Source organism: Schistocerca gregaria, chromosome 1, assembly GCF_023897955.1.
Source record: "Schistocerca gregaria isolate iqSchGreg1 chromosome 1, iqSchGreg1.2, whole genome shotgun sequence".
Classification (NCBI taxonomy): Eukaryota; Metazoa; Arthropoda; class Insecta; order Orthoptera; family Acrididae; genus Schistocerca; species Schistocerca gregaria.
Window position 1 is genome coordinate 824,258,172 of NC_064920.1, and position 17,041 is coordinate 824,275,212.

A 17,041-nucleotide genomic window follows, 5' to 3' on the forward strand; every position below is an offset into this window, starting at 1 on the left:
TTATTCGTATGAATCTTGTAGATCTTTTGATAGATGCCTTATGCATAAGTAGTGTGGGCTGTACCTAGAGAATTTCAACTCAGAAGTGAAAGTGTCTACGCTGTGATCTGGACAGACGATATTTCCAACATAGAAATTGACGCCCACTGGTTATCTTGGGCGTAATCTTACCTGTGAAGTCGAGTGACATAATTCCACGATGCAGCTAACATAGCCGATTCTTGTATTGGCCTTCTTGAGTACAACTGAGCGAAACTAAAGTGTTGATTTCTGCTGTGCGACGTACTCCTCCCATTACGTGTCTCTATGCCTCTGTAGTATCTAATCGTTTTGTTATTTCTGTGAGGGGGCCGTATCTGTAGCATGGCGTGCTTTAAGTTATTGTCCGACGAAGTCCCATACGTACTTGACTTAAGACAGGTCTGGTGATTGAACAGCCCATGGCAACATGTCGACACTCTGTGTCATGTCGGGTTACAACAGCGATGTGTGGACTAGCGTTACACTGTTGGAAAACACCTCCTGAAATTTTGTTCCTCAATGACAGCACAACAGGTCGAATTACTAGACTGACTTACAGTTTTGAAGTCAGAATTCTTGGGATAACCACGAGAGTGCTCCTGCTGTCATACGAAATCGAACACTAGACCATAACCCCAGGTATAGGTCCAAGCAGACAGGTTGTTTGCAGACACACAACTGGACGCCTTCTAAACAACACACGCCGATCACTGGCACAGAAGCACAACCGGCTTTCATCAGAAAACACAACAGGCCTGCGCCGTGCCTTCCAAAAAGCTCTTGCTTGGCACCACTGAAGTCGCCAATAGCTGTGGTTTGGGGTCAGTGGAATGCGCGATATACAGCATTTGGCTCTGAGCTGTCCTCGAAGTAACCGATTTGTAACAGTTCGTTGTATCACTGCTGTGCAAACTGATGCTCAAATTACTACTGCAGGTGCAGTACGATGCGTCAGACCCATAAGCCGAACATGATGATCTCCCCTTTGAGCGGTGTGACGTGGTCGTCCGTAGCCCGGTCTTCCTGCGACCGTACATTCTCGTGATCGCTGCTGCCAGCTGTCATGTACAGTAGCTACATTCCTGCCAAGTGTTTCTACAGTATCGCAGAAGGAACATCCAACTTGTCGTAGTAGCGCTATTAGCGTTCCTCTTACGCGACTAACGTGAAATATGAGTAGACATCGTCTTTCAGATGTAGAAACAATCTTACCAACTTATGTCGTACAACTCTTTCTTGGTACAACGATTGTTTTACGTCGGTGTAGCATTCCATGGTGTATCCTGTGTGAAGAATTTATTAGAACCATCCGGCTTAATAAATTGTGTGCTGCTGTCACTACCGAATATGCAAGTATGGAACTCATATGTGGTCACAGTGTTGCTGTTGAACCTTGCATTTAGGATCAAAACGATGTTCTTTGACCCAGACCATGCCTGTAGGAGCTATTTCGAGTAATGTACAGGGCTACTGTTCCTGAGGAGTCATAAAATAAGAATATGGTGACCGCTTGTTTTCAACGTATTTCAACGAGCCATACAGGCACATTCGAAAACATTAACTTAAGAGGAACGGGCCATTAAAAAATATTAGGTGAGGGTCGATGGTAGAATACTAAAACAGTCCTGACATTTACTCACAGACATGTCAATAAACAGGCTGACAAGTGGCACCCACCAACTACCGAAATCATCGCGCACACAGTCGGATCAGCATAATGCTTGTGAGCGCTACCTCCTCTAGGAAATGTTGTTAACCCCGAACTTGTCGGACATTGTAGCGGTCGTCATGGTACGACATACAGTGGTACGATTTAAAAAAATGCCCTGGTCAGTTGACTCGCCACGTCCTGTACTCACTACCATCCTGCAGTCAAATTTCCTTCTCCCTCCTAGTCCATTCCGAGCTAGCGTTCCGTTTAGTCACGTAGTCGTTGACAGAATGTTTAACTCTGCGCTTCACTAATCAGCAGATTAGTATCTGGCGTGAGAGGGAGTTCTTCCAAATAAATTCAGTGAACTACATGGATGGTGATCCTGAACAGATACGTTTGTATTTTTGCATTTAATATTGCCATATGTCGTGGTTATTTTCTCCGTTAGTCAAATTATTATGTCCACATTTTTAATTTTATCAATCGTTTTTTATATAATAACAATTTTGGACTAGTCTACAACTGTTAAGAAGAATTAGATTTTCAGTTGTGAAGTTAGGATTTTATCAAAGTGTTCGCGTATCTTTCACGACCCCTTGTTACTTTACTCCGTTCTCCAAATGTTTTAGGCTTCTACAGCTACAAATACCCCTTCACTTCTGCACACAAACAAAAGTTTAGAGATTAAAAGTGTCTGACAGCATACTAAGAAAGTATAAAGACGTCTGTTTTCTCAATATTTTTACTAGGCTAGAGCACGTTGTGTTACGTTAGCCATTTTTTCCCACATGAGTGTTGCGTAGAGCTAATGACAAATACCGTGAAATAAATTATTTAGCCACACAGTCTTAGTGATATAGATTGTGAACGCTTGCTTCTGCGTTCTTGTCAAGTCGGCTCGCGAGATTCCAATCCAGAGACCGTGTACCTGTTTACAGCCGGTACATTGTGTGCCTGCTGTGTTAGAGGGTCTGTGGCAGTTCGTGACACTGCTTGTGGCTTCGCGTCTGTCGCGATCCCGGAGTTCAACGTTTCGGGTGGCTGCTGTAAGGAATCTGCACATATGAATTTATACTCGGTAGTATTTCTATCTTTGCAGAATGTTTAGCTGTATGTTCCCTAATAATGCTTCCTATCATGGTATTACAATACTGACGTCAGAATATGTGTACTGTACTATCGGTATAGGTAATGATACAACGGTGTGACTGACCTCGGAAAGTTAGATGTATGTTACAAAAATCGGGAGAGTTGATCCCTGAGTCAATTCTGGAACCCGCATTTTTCATTAAAGGTCTGTAAAGTTTCTTGTTTTTTCGTACAAAGCTCTTCCGCAGTGATTTTACTTTCGCGCAAGAGGAAAATTCTTCTGGCATATTTTTATAGCCACTATGTTGTATCTCTTCTTTCTTGACCGTATCACCTAGACTTTAAAATAATGAACTATTCTTCTCAGCGTTGCTTAGAGAGAGGGACCAAACTTAATTTTCTTTCATTTGCAACTGTATTCTTGCTATAAATAAAGCCGCGATACATTACAGTTGAGGTTTTGGTCACCTGCATGATACAATAATTTTTGTTTATTATTCAGAAATATCTTTTGGTGTTGCAACTTTACTAGTGCCCACGGAAAAATGCTCAGGTAATGGAATATAGAGTTCATGAGACTTTGTGTAAGAACACATCTTTAATGTGCAACATTCTATAATGTAATGTACTGTATTGTCTCGCAATAATTATTCCTTGACACGGTAAATTTATGCTCAAGGCACTTACAGCACATTTTATACTTTATAAAAGTAAAAGTTAAAATATTGTTATTTGGTTTCCTTCCTCATTTAACGGATCTTTTAGAATTCGCTGGGACGAATTCCAGATTTTGAACACGAGCCTACAGCAGGCGTCTTACGCTTAAACGGTGCACTATATGTGTCGAGAGGCAGAGGACGAGTGTGTGCTCAAAAGTAATACCTTCGAATTTTTATGTGAGAACTCTCAAAACTTGTTAAATAAAACAAAAGTCATTAAAGTTCTACATCTTTATTCTTCATATCAAAATATTTATTTCTCAGCATAGCGACTCGCACAATTTTTATGATATAGTCACTGCACATTGTACTGAATTTGTTAACGAAGCCACAACCTCACCTATACCTGCACCGCTTCGTCACTATAAAATTGATACCCTCAAAGGCGTTCTTCGGGTTTTGGTAACAGATGAAAATCGAATGGGGCCAAGTCGGGACTGTATGGAGGACGGCGGATGACAGAGCACCCAAGGTCTCGGATTGTCGCAGGGCTCGTGTGTGGTCTGGTATTCTAAATTCGATTAGAGCACGCTGTTTCTCACGCAACGACATAGTTAGGCCGGCCGGAGTGGCCGAGCTGTTCTAGGAGTACAGTCTGGAACCGCGCGACCACTACGGTCGCAGGTTCGAATCCTGCCTCGGGCATGGGTGTGTGTGATGTCCTTAAAGTACCATAGTACTCAGAGCCATTTGAAACATTTTTTTGGTCTCTTCCACCAAACAAACCCAACCCTCTATATCTCTGGATGGCATCTATATCTTTGCCTGAAAACTTCCTTGCATGTGGTTTATTTAAATTTTGATAATACTAACATATGTTAGTAGGTGGAAGGTTGAATTCGCGAACCTTTGTGTGGAAGTCAAGATTATGCATAAAGAGTTGTGGAAAAACTGTGTTTAGCAAACGGAGTCTTCATGGAAATCGGTTTACGAACAGAAAAGAGGAAGCAGCTCGTGAAGAAAATAAGCTCTCAGCTTCAGCATCGAGACTTCGGACAGGAGAACTGTACAGGTACTTGGATGATGTTGATATGAATTGCACTGGATTTAGACTTATTGGTTTAGAGCTTCTCTGCCTGGCTATAAAGTTCTCATGCTCATGTGTTAGCTGTTAAAATAGAGAATGCATGATTGTTGTTGAAGAAGGAAGAGCGGGAATAGCTTGTGATTTTAAATTTATTTGTAATTCGTGTGGCTATGAATTTTCGTTTTCCTTCGCCAAAAAAACTGATATTGGTACCTATGAAAGCAATTTTAGGTTAGCATATGCTCTGAGATGCCTTGGACAGGCACGGAAGGAGGTAATTTATTGTGTGGTTTTCTGAACATGCCTCCATCTTGTGCAAGGCCTGAAAAAATAAACAAAGAAATGTCTGATGCTGTATGCGATACTGCCAAAGTTTCTGTGATGAAAGCAGTGGAGGAAATGATGGAAATAAACCAAAAAGAAATAGATCCTGGGCTAGATATTCATGACAGCAAATCTCCTACAAATTGTTCTGACCTGTGTTTGTCCGTAGATGGGACCTGGATGATAACGGGTCACACATCTCTGTATGGAGTTGCATCTGTTATTGGTATTGACTCAGATAAAGTCTTAGAAGCAGAAATTATGTCTAAATACTGCCGCCAGTGTGCAACAGGGAAAAGTCCAACAATGAAGACAGTGAGAAACTGTGGCAAGGAAAGCATGCAGTAGCACGCTCTAAAAATTATAGCCGCTCAAGTGAGGGCATGGAGGCTGCTGCAGTTGTGAGAATGTTCTCCAGATCTGAGGACCAGTATGGTGTTAGATGTACTAAATCTCTTGGTGAAGGGGACTGCTCTTTGTTCAAAGCTGTAACAGATAAAAATCTGTACAATACAACAATAGAAAAGTTGGAATGTGTTGGCCACATCCAAAAGAGGCTTGGAGGTAGCCTTCGTCGCTTGCTGAGAGAAAAGAAAGGCGAAATACTTGAGGATGGAAAAGCACTAGGAGGAAAAGGCAGGCTTACTCTGAAAGAAATTGATTCTCTTCAGTTATTTTATGGGAGAGCTATCAGGAAAAACACACATAATTTAGAGGCAATGAGGCATGCTGTGTGGGCAAGTTTTTTCCACAAACTATCCACTGACCAAACATTAATGCACAACTGGTGCCTGAAAGACGATTGGTGTACGTTCAACAGAAATGAGACTTATTCACATAAACACTCATTACCAGAACACAGGTATTTCATCCACGATTTTATTTAGTTATTCCCCCGCGTCTGGTTGGGATTTTATTACGGGCTATTCTGGAGCTCAACTTCTTGGTGTTGCTTTACGATTCCTATGGTGGGATGAACCGTAGTTTTCCAGTTTATTGGTCTCCTTCCATAGATTTTCACAACATTCATAGGTATACCATTAATGCAAAGGTGCTGATAACCTTGTTGTTTAGCGCCCTCCGCCATACAGCAATCATTAATCAATCAGTGTTCCATGTGTGCTCTATTGGAGACAGATCTGGTGATCGAGCAGCCGAAGGCAACATGTCGACACTTTGTAGAGCATATTGGGTTATAACAGCGGTATGCGGTCGAGCGTTATTCCATTAGGAAACACCCTCTGGGATGCTGTTTATGAATGAGAGCACAACAAGTCGAATCACCAGATTGACGTACGGCTTTGCAGTCAGGGTGAATTCTCGTGACCACCGCTGCCAGCAGTTATTTACAGTGGCAATATCGCAGAAGGAACATCCAGAGTCTCGTAACCGTATTACACGATCTCGTTCAGACTCAGTGACGTGCTGGTAATGGCGTCTTTTTCGCCTTAAGCACATTCTTGACTAACGTCAACTCACCACTTCCAATCACAAAGGTAACTAATGTGCACGACCCTTACAGCGTGTATTTAAAGCAAACCTGATTTGCATCCTCATAGTGGCGCCACTAAAGCCAGTTATATGCGATTGGCGTAAAATCTTAATATACGTCATCTTTCAGATGTAGAATCACGCCTAACAATTTTCGTTCATGTCGGACAACTCCTATTTGGTGCAGCGATTTTTTTTCCGTCAGTGTACTTCACGAAGCTGAAGTTAGATAAAAGCACTGGTATTTGACTCTACAATGAAGAAACATTTTGGAATGTGATAAAATTTAGCACTTCAACCAAAGACTAAAAGTGAACAATATCTCAATAGTGGAGGTCGCAGGGAACCACCAATACTTTCCCTGTTTTGCGGAAAGGGGCATCTCTGAACAGGGTAAGATCGATAAAATGTCTCGTAAGGATCAGTTTTCAAGTCTCCAGATTGGTCTTATGTAATCATCGGATATACAGTAGAAAAATTCGTCGGTTTCAACAAGACTTTGTAGGGGTACAAAATCGCAATTCCCATTACATGTTTCCTGAAGATACGCACGCAATAATTTGTGTTTAAGAGTAAACGCTCTTACGGGATTTGTTGTATTAAGAGATATAAGACGAGAGGGAAAATATTATTTAATGATTGTTTTTACTTACATTATTTGCTTTGGATTATTACATTTTATCCTTAAGTACAATAAAATAAAAATCAGTTAGTAAAAGATGCAATTAGGAGCGAACGATTTACGGACATACGTACACTTCCTCAAAATCAGACACTGAACAACTTTTTTGTAACACGGAGGAATTAAGGAAAAGGACGAAGAGGTAGCATCTGTGCAGATTTGGAGCTGTACATACCGAAAGAAATTTGGTTTGCATAGTCAAAAATCGAGGATGACGGTAGCGTCCACAGTACGAATGTGTCCCAGTCACGGATCTTTCTCTGATCACTTGCATAAAGTCGACGCATTGGACACAGCTTACTGTCAATATGATGACCGAAAAATAGGTGATTATGAATCAGATCCTCAATCAGTGTCTTCTATTTGCATTATCTCATATCTCTGAGATCCATCCATGCATTCATTCGATACATACCAAAGGATGACACAAAAATCTTAAAAATTAAACGAAAGAACAGAAAGAAAAGTTTCACTGGAAAAGACAATCTATATATTATAGTGATATCGCATTTCTGAAATAGTTTCAGCAACATGAGGTACCGGACGTCATATCTCAACACAGTAACCCGTAATTTGGGCAAATTAATTAAATCTTCGGCATTACGTGAATGTGCTCGTGAGCTCTATGAAGCTTTTTAAAATCAATGTTTCCTTACAGTAACCGCAAAAGCTCTGAAACTGTGTTAGTTAAAAAGTACGAGAACATGAGGCCAAAAGAGAGTATAAAAATTTATTCATGTATTGTGATCTTTTACTCGTATGAACAGTTAAAAACAATTTGCTGGAATTTTTATTGCAATTCAATTTATGGAAGAAGTTGTTACAGGTCATTACATAGTTGAATGACTGGACAGGTATCTGACATTAGTATGATCGATCGTGCATTGATGTGTACAATTTGAAGTGACACCGAATCAAAAATAAGAAATCTAATGTGGAGTTTTTCAGAGAACCTCACTATATACCTATAAGAATTAGTTCAGTCGTGAATTAATTAAAGAACTAGTCTTCATGCCTATGAGAATATAAAACTGTAGGAAACACTTTTGTATGGAATAACATAAATAGCGAGTATTACCCTCAATTTAGACCATACAGAGCAATAAACGAATTGAATGAGTTTTCAGATACAATTGTTACAAGTGACCTGAATTCATCAGAAAAAGTTCATTGAAAATTATGGTCTGAGTCGGCTGTCAAGAGAAGTAGGATGTATTGGAAGGAATTTTTGGAAAATTTTTATTTACAGCTTCAAGTACGTAATTAGGTCTCCCCTCGGTGTATGAAATACTTATAACTATTTAAGAGTAATATGCGTAGTCAGGTGCTTCACAGTCGAAATGTTTGGATGCTAAACTGTAATTTGCTTTGGAGCCATACATTAGCCTATCACGAACATTGTGCACATGACGACAATCTAGTTCTGAGAAACTACCTTTCTGTAATCTCAAGTACAGGAATTTAACACAATGGAAGCCCATTAATGTCACTGACTGCAGATTTCACAATTTGAAGAAAATTAAAACAAAAAACATTCGTCGAAACCACTTAGATAAGTGTTATTTTAAAATTATTGTCCAATTGGACCAATGTAAGGTGCTGACAGGTGCAAAACATCGGATGAACTAATAATCCAAATCCCTCCAACGGTTTGTAGTGTTTTTAACCACAATTACTGTGACAGAAAGTGAGAGAAAAATAAGCTTATACTACTTCTTTGCAATGCTGTTTTATTTCAGTCTTAAATAGTGAAGAATTAAAGTACATAAAGTCTAAAACGCGTTGATTTTTGCGTGGAACGTTTTTGGCTCTTCTTCATGCTGTTTACGGTACGATCTTGTAGTTTTACACGCCTGTGTGCATTTCCAACTGGTTTTAAATTCACTGAACCCTGCTCATTATTAGTAATTTTAGATTACATCATGCAGGCAGGTTATTTTACTATAATGAATTACATGTAAAGCGTTAGAATAATGTATGCGAGAACATGTTTGAGGGTCTGGTGTCTGTTTATTACATTATGGGCCAGTTGAAACTTTCATATTGCAACTAAGATGATCTCACCTGTCAAGGTTTCTTAGAGCTTTTGTTGTAACTCGTAGAGCTTCAGCTAACAGTGCCAGTTTACTCCTGCTAAGTACAAACAATATCCACAACAAGTTTGGATTTTGTGCCGCCTTCTCGCAGGCTTGTTCCTAACAGACTGTTCTTCTCTTTGTGTGCTATACCTTGATTTGAATATATGTCACATAAAATCGACACAGCATATATCCTGCTAGACAGAAAGGCATATCACATGAATTATTCCAGAATGAGATTTTCACTCTGCAGCGGAGTGTGCGCTGATATGAAACTTCCTGGCAGATTAAAACTGTGTGCCCGACCGCGACTCGAACTCGGGACCTTTGCCTTTCCCGGGCAACTGCTCTACCATCTGAGCTACCGAAACACGACTCACGCCCGGTACTCACAGTTTTACTTCTGCCAGTATCTCGTTCTGGAAACATCCCTCAGGCTGTGGCTAAGCCATGTCTCCGCTATATCCTTTCTTTCAGGAGTGCTAGTTCTGCAAGGTTCGCAGGAGAGCTTCTGTAAAGTTTGAAAGGTAGGAGACGAGATACTGGCAGAAGTAAAGCTGTGAGTACCGGGCGTGAGTCGTGCTTCGGTTGCTCAGATGGTAGAGCACTTGCCCGCGAAAGGCAAATGTCCCGAGTTCGAGTCTCGATCGGGCACACAGTTTTAATCTGCCAGAAAGTTACATGAATTATTATTTCAGTTATCATTTAACTAAACCATATGTACCATTATCATCTGGTAATGATTCAATGGTCCTAAGGAATTAAAGTCGCAAAGACGATGAGCGTAGCCTTTTAGGGGTGCGTGCTACAAACTAGCTTCCCATTGAGGCGATTTAAAATATTGCGGTTGTCAACATTTACTGTCGTCTGTCTGGTTGGGCGTGATACTGCTATTTCTGATCCTAGTTTGTTAACACATGCAAATACGCCTCACTTGTGTTTGTGCGGAACTGCATGCGTTGGCACAGCTTTCTAACCAAACGTTAGTAGACACCGCCTGCGCGCCTTCTCAGCGCACCAGCAAAGGGGCGGGGTATTGTGGGCTGCCTGCTCGTAGGTGTCCGTCTGGTAGCCACTTGCGTCGCTACTCGCTACCACCAACGACACCTTTTCGTATACTCTCACATCGTAATCCAACTGATCGTTTTCAATCAGAACGTAGTCGCCGATTAAATAATGCACTTTAAAAAAAAATAGGGCATGTCGACGAAAGACAATTGGAAAACCTTTACTCTAACTGATTAACAAAAATCTAGAGATAAAGACATACAGAGAAAGACGGAAACGTTATAGACTGTGCACTAACACACGAGGAATAAATCGCAATACAACTTGGTAGTTTTCAGGCTTGTTATGGGGGTGGAGGTATCGTTAAAAGTCGGCCGGTACAGCCTTGGTTGCGCTTGGAGCCAGCTTAAGTTAGCCAACAGTTTTACGCAGATGTACTGAATAGACGGCCACGGTGGCCGAGCGGTTCTAGGCGCTTCAGTCCGAAACCGCGCGACTGCTACGGTCGCAGGTTCGAATCTTGCCTCGGGCGTGGATGTGTGTGATGTCCTTAGATTAGTTAGGTTTAAGTAGTTCTAAGTTCTAGGGGTGTGATGGCCTCAGATGTTAAGACCCATAGTGCTCAGAGCCATTTGAACCATTTTGTAATGAATAGCAATATTACGTAATTCGTAACGAGACTTCAGTTTTGAGAGTTTAAAAATCATTTAAACTCTCATGTTAATTGACTATTCGATAACTTCTTAATAGAATGATTTGAAATAAGTGGCTTAAAAGCAAACAAACTGATTTTTAGCTGAAAAACACAGTTTGTTTGCTTTTCACGCAGTATTACAATGGGAGAATTAAGTTCATATTACTTCCGCAGGACTTGGCGTTGACATCAGTGTTTTCTTCCTACCCTCACTCTTAAAAATCTGATGTCCTCCGCTTCATTGGCCATGAAACTTTTGTAATGTCAACTCCAGTAGAATTACACGAGAAAATCTCGAGATATTTCTTTGTGTCACTGGAAGCTTATTAACTATGGGCAGAGAACCGAATCCCTTCAATACATCTTGCTGGCCTGAATTTGCGTAATTGTGTTTGTACTATCAACAGCTGAAATAGCTCTGGAACTGTCTATTAAATTCACGCTAGCCTCGTTCAGTTGACTAAACTACATTGCCTGCGACTGATACGTTTTTCCAGAGCAGCCTAACTGTCAGAAACACTAATTATAATATGGAACGAAACGTATCATTTTAGATACCTTTGCAGTTGCCTGCTGTTTATTACCTGTTGCTGATTGCTCACTCTCAGTGAGCTACAGTTTATGGTCACGGTGGGATATGAGTAAAAATGTACTTTTTCTGTTATTTTTAGTTTTTGTTTTAATCTTTTGCGGATGTAAACTTAATGGTGTAGTACCAGTAGAATTCTTGCTGGCATCACGCCAAACGGCGGAGCAAGAAATATAACAATTCTCGAATGAAATTTGTAGCACTGTGAAAGTTCCATCACATTTTGAAAAGAATGTGATTATTACACTTCGAAGAAAGCAAGAGAGGATAGCGTGTATTAAAGACAATAAGTCTAGTATCAAATGCGCCGAGAATAATCAGTCATAATCGAATGTTTTTTTATTCCAGTCTTTGATCACAATATCAATTCTTTAGACGATGACCGGTTTCAATCATAATCTACTGAAGAGCGGGGAGGAAAATTGAAATTAATTTCGGAGGTAATACTTTTGTTTTAGTTGAAGATGAGACACTCGAAAAGCAATTTTGGTACTCCTGCTAATAAGAGATGATAGGTTTATGAAAGAAGAACGAACATACATCTCATTCATAGATTTGGAGAAGGCGTTTGATAATGAGGAATGGAATAAAATATTTTCCTCAATTAGCGTAGTAAAAACAAGAGAGACAGAAGGATAAATTCTCTCTCTTCATGCGAAGTGGACTCGTAAGCGCTTCAAAACTAGAAAAAGTGTGAGGCAGGGTTGCTCACAGCCACCACTGATACTTATTTTCATTAGAAGCAACGACGGAAGTAAAGCATTCTCTCTTTGTGTGTTGTACGTCACGGACAGAAAATTAGCTTGCTCGATTACGTTCACTAATGTCACAGCCTTGGTCACTGGACGTGTCTGTGAAATGTACATAAACAAAGATGAAACTTGGGTAGTGATGTGCTGGATAGCTAAAAGTTACACTTGGTGAGTTTTTGAGGGGTGAATTAATTTTGTTATACTAGGAGTACAACGCCTGTATAGAAGGGTGATCAATGAGAAATGGTTAGTGCGGCTGAATGCCATGCGGAGGCTCAGGGTTCAGCTCTCGGTACTGTCACGGGTTTCTCGTTGGTGGCTGGATTGGAACGTGCTCCACTCGACTTCGTAATGTCAACCGAGGAGCTGCTTGAATGGGGAGTAGCGCCTTCAAGGTCTGCAAAGCCGACAACAAACGAGAGAGCAATGTGCTGGTCCATAACCCCTCCATACTGCATCAAAATTACACTACAGGTTGAGGATGACATGGTGATCTGACTGAGAACACAACGGCGGAGAAGTAGGGCAGATGAAGTTGCAAGGGAACATAATAGTAGGGACTGCACAATGGATTTATATACGAAGAAACTGCTGCTAATATCTAAAAATACAAATCTCGGAACCAGGGAAATATTCCTGGCAAGCTGTGTTTGGTTCACAGCTCTTTGTCGGTGCGAAATTGGACAAAATAGAAGACAAAAACAGAACTGTAAGAAGTCTTTGAAATGTGCTGTCACAGCCCACAGGAGTTGAAGATCATCTGTATTGATCGAATAAGGAATGAAAACGTGATGCAATAAGTCAAATAAAAAAATGCCTAAGAGGTAAAACGTTTGACCTGAGTCTTAACTGAAAATTTGAGCCGAAAGGATGATGGGTGGAAAGAGTCACGGGGACAGGCCTAGAAATGGCCAATCGTTGACGATACGGGACGCAGTAGTTGTGTTGAAATCTAGGGGACAGATGGCATCTACATCAGACCAGGCTCATGCTCGATGAGCGAAGCACAACAGACGTAAACAACGAAACTCGTGTTCACTAACTATCCCTATCTGATGCTGCGGTTATACAGAGGAGATTGATCGATATGGGAAGTTGGCTGAGGCAGCAAAACAGTAGATAAGCGGCTGTGCCAGATGGCTTAGAGAAGAGATAAAGATGCGGCGGTCGCTCTGCTCTCGGTCCTAATGTTCTGTAGGCGACTCAGTAGCATCAGAACTGCGTGGGACGCTACAGACCTGTTTGTACTTCAGTGGAAAACCTCTAAGGAGATCACTAAGAAGCATCAGCTTGCTTGGAGCAGTTACGGAGATGTACGCTTTATAGAGAACAAGGTCTTCCAACTTGGGTATGACGTTGCTCACTTCAGGCTGTACCGTTATCGGTGACTTTTACAAGGGAGTAGTCCAGTTCAACTTGTCAAAACCCTCCCAGAATTTTTTTAATGCAGGAAGAATAGAACGAAAGAAATGCACTATCAAAATGAATGTGTTGCATCTCTTATTGATCGCCCCCTCCTACTTCTTACAAATACATGATTTTATAACAATTCCTGTTCTTATGATAATTTTTAAATAATGTATGCTAGTAGTAACAATGAGTTCCTTGTTTATTCTCCATAGTCAACACATAAAGCAAAATTCATATCGATAGCTAAACTGCTGCACATGTAATTCTTACGCAGGTGACTGGCAAAGGAAAATAAATCAAGGCAGTGCTTGATGCTACATTCCACCAACCGTGACCATTTATCAAAATGAAATACGAAGGGCGTTCAATCAATAATGCAACACATTTTTTCGCGGACAGTATATACTGAAAAACTGCAGAATTTTTTGTGGGACATCATGGACTATTCTCGCTTCAGCCATCATAGTTTCATGAAGTTTCGACAGGTTGGGGTGCTATACGTAGCCTTTAAAAATGGCACCTGTAAGGCAGATGCACTCCAAGCAGAGACCTTTCATTGACTTCCTTTTGCGGAAACCCACAGAATCGCAGATATTCATAGGAGCTTGCATAATGTGTACGGAGGCCTGGCAGTGATCAAAAGCACCGTAAGTGGTAGGGCGAAGCGTCTGTCAGCATTGCAATAAGTTCGCGCAAACCTGTCCGATCTCCCTTGTGCCGGCCAGCCGTACACGGCTGCCATTCCTGCAATGATAGGACGTCTGGGTAGCGCGTTGTACTCCACAAAAGAAGCAGACCAACGTCTCCCTGACAACGTAGGACCTTACACAAGTATGTGCACCGACAAAAATGAATTGGACTGTTCTTTCTCCTCCACCGTACAGCCCGCATCTCCTACATTCCCACTGTCATCTGTTAGGTCCAAAGAGGAATGCCCTCCGCGGGAAGCAGTGCATGGACGATTGGGACGTTATTCATGCAGTAAGACGTTTGCTTCGACGTCGACCAGTAGAGTGGTACCGTGTGAGCAGACAGGCTCTCCCAGCAACGTGAAGTAGGGCTGTCTCTTTGTACGGAGATTACGTTAGAAAACAGGGTTCTGTAGGCAAAAGAGTGAGGAATAACTAGGTGTACTGGAATCCTGAATGAAACCAACTTAGTTGCAGAAAAAAGTGTTGCATATCTTATTGATCGCCCCCTCTTAATTCTTACAAATACATGATTTTATAACAATTCCTGTAGCACTGTTCTTACGATAATTTTTGAATAGTGTATGCTTATAGTAACAGTGAGTTCCTTGTTTATTTTCCACAGTCATCACATAAAGCAAAGTCTCATTTGAATGACGAAAACAAACATTTTCCTTACGTCAGGCACAACTGACTAACGAAAAATTAATGCTTTCAGACACTTCGCAATTTCCTTAAAAATATTTTCCACAATCGAAAAATATTCGAGAATCACAATGATTGTTCTGGGTGGAATCTGAATTATATTAACAACATTTTAGTTGTTCTCCTGATAGACAGAGGTATCGTTAAGTCCAGGCCATGAGGCCAAAAAACACCAAATTAATTTCTGCAAATGGTTAGAAATCGTTTCGAGTGGAACGTTGAAAATTATTCTTTCGCGTTTTTCCAGATTCTGAGAGGCTGATAGAAAGATTTTAGCTATTAAGTAGTCCGTCATTATTTCTGGTCCTAATATGCCTTGAGGTCCCTGAAGACATATTATAAAGCTGCGGAATCAGTAATCCACTCATCACTGTCATTGTTACATAAGAATGTGTCATAGCATTATTTGACTGCACAACAGAGTCACTAAACGGCGATAGACACTGCAGATGTAGGGATAACAGCAAGTTTCATCTCCATGTCAGCTATGCATTATTGGCTTTTCCTCTACACTTTTGCTTCGTTGTTTTGCGACTTTCTATATTGTGTGATTTCTTGAATCTGCTTATACAGATCAAAGACAATCGGCAATGTTCACTTCAATTGCCATTCAGAAGGCTAAGTCTCTTATCTCTTAGATTTCCATCGGAAACAGTGCACTGCCACTCACGAGCAGCTCTGAATGGTTGATATCTTAAGAAAATTCCTCTCAGGTACTGTTGTTCATGTTATTTGTTAAAGTATAGGGTCTATGTTGGTTATTAATGGGCTTAACAGGACTTTGTGGCCAACCTGTATGGCAAATCTTTTGGATAGGTTTTCTTTCACAGTTTTGGGAGTTTTATTTTGGCGTGTATTTACTACTTTCTAAAAGTCTTTCTTCCATTTGTACAGTTCACAGTCATAGTCTACGAAGCAAAAGCGGATTTGCACGCCGCATAATATGAAGCGTCAAACACAATGAAGTTACTTCAGTTTTGTCGCCGTTGTTAACACTTACAACACTCCAAAAGCGACTGGTAAGTATCAAGGATATTAAATGAGTTGAAAATTTGAGTCAGCAGTAGCTGTCGACAATTGTTAGAGAGGAACTATCGACGAAAAAAAAATTCGCATTACATAGTATGATAGCGCCGAGCCGTGTTATCTGTTTACCGATTCGCCGTCAGCCAAGGGTATGCTCCAGCCATGTTGCGAATGCACAGTTCGCTACAGCTTCGATGGGGATATACATTCATCCAGCCTCCTGGCGAGCTACTAGTTTGGAAATTTTCAACATCTTTTAAAAATACTTGCAGAGCTTCTTAGCAGCTAAAATTCTGATAGGATGTTTCTTTCGGTGTATTCTTTGGGTATAAAAAAGATTCAGGCCATGTTTCGACAAATCTGATTGGACCATTCCCTTGTCAGTCTCCAGCGGAGTCCTTCCTCTGACACAACTTTGACGTATGATAAATACCAGGCGCTAAATTTCGGTGTGGCGAATCATCTGATACAGATGAAATTAATGACAGATTTTTTTCCGTTAAATTCTAGGCGCTACAGCCTGGAACCGCGTGACCGCTACGGTCGCAGGTTCGAATCCTGCCTCGGGCATGGATGTGTGTGATGTCCTTAGGTTAGGTAGGTTTAAGTAGTTTTAAGTTCTAGGGGGCTGATGACCTCAGAAGTTAAGTCCCATAGTGCTCAGAGCCATTTGAACCATTTTTGAACTATTTTTTCCGTTAAAATAAAGTATAAGCTGCTATTTTTAAAATATAATGTATCAGACATAAAATAGTGAACGCTGAGAAAGTTTTGTTTGCGTTGATTTAGTTTTTTATTGTAAATTGTCAGAACAATTGAAAGTAAATAATAGTGGTAATTCACCTAATAACTTCATACCAATACATTTCGCTCAATTCAGATCCACTTGAAATATAAAGGAACTAACACACCGAATGTATTTCAGACCAACTAAGACACACAGGGTATAATCATTAACCATTCCTTCAGGAAAAACCCACTGCGTATATTCTGTTCACTGTGATGTAAGTAGGTACAACTGTAACCAAATAAAAGTGTTTATTTCCTATAGAAGGCAGTAATACCATAGCAATTAAAATTACG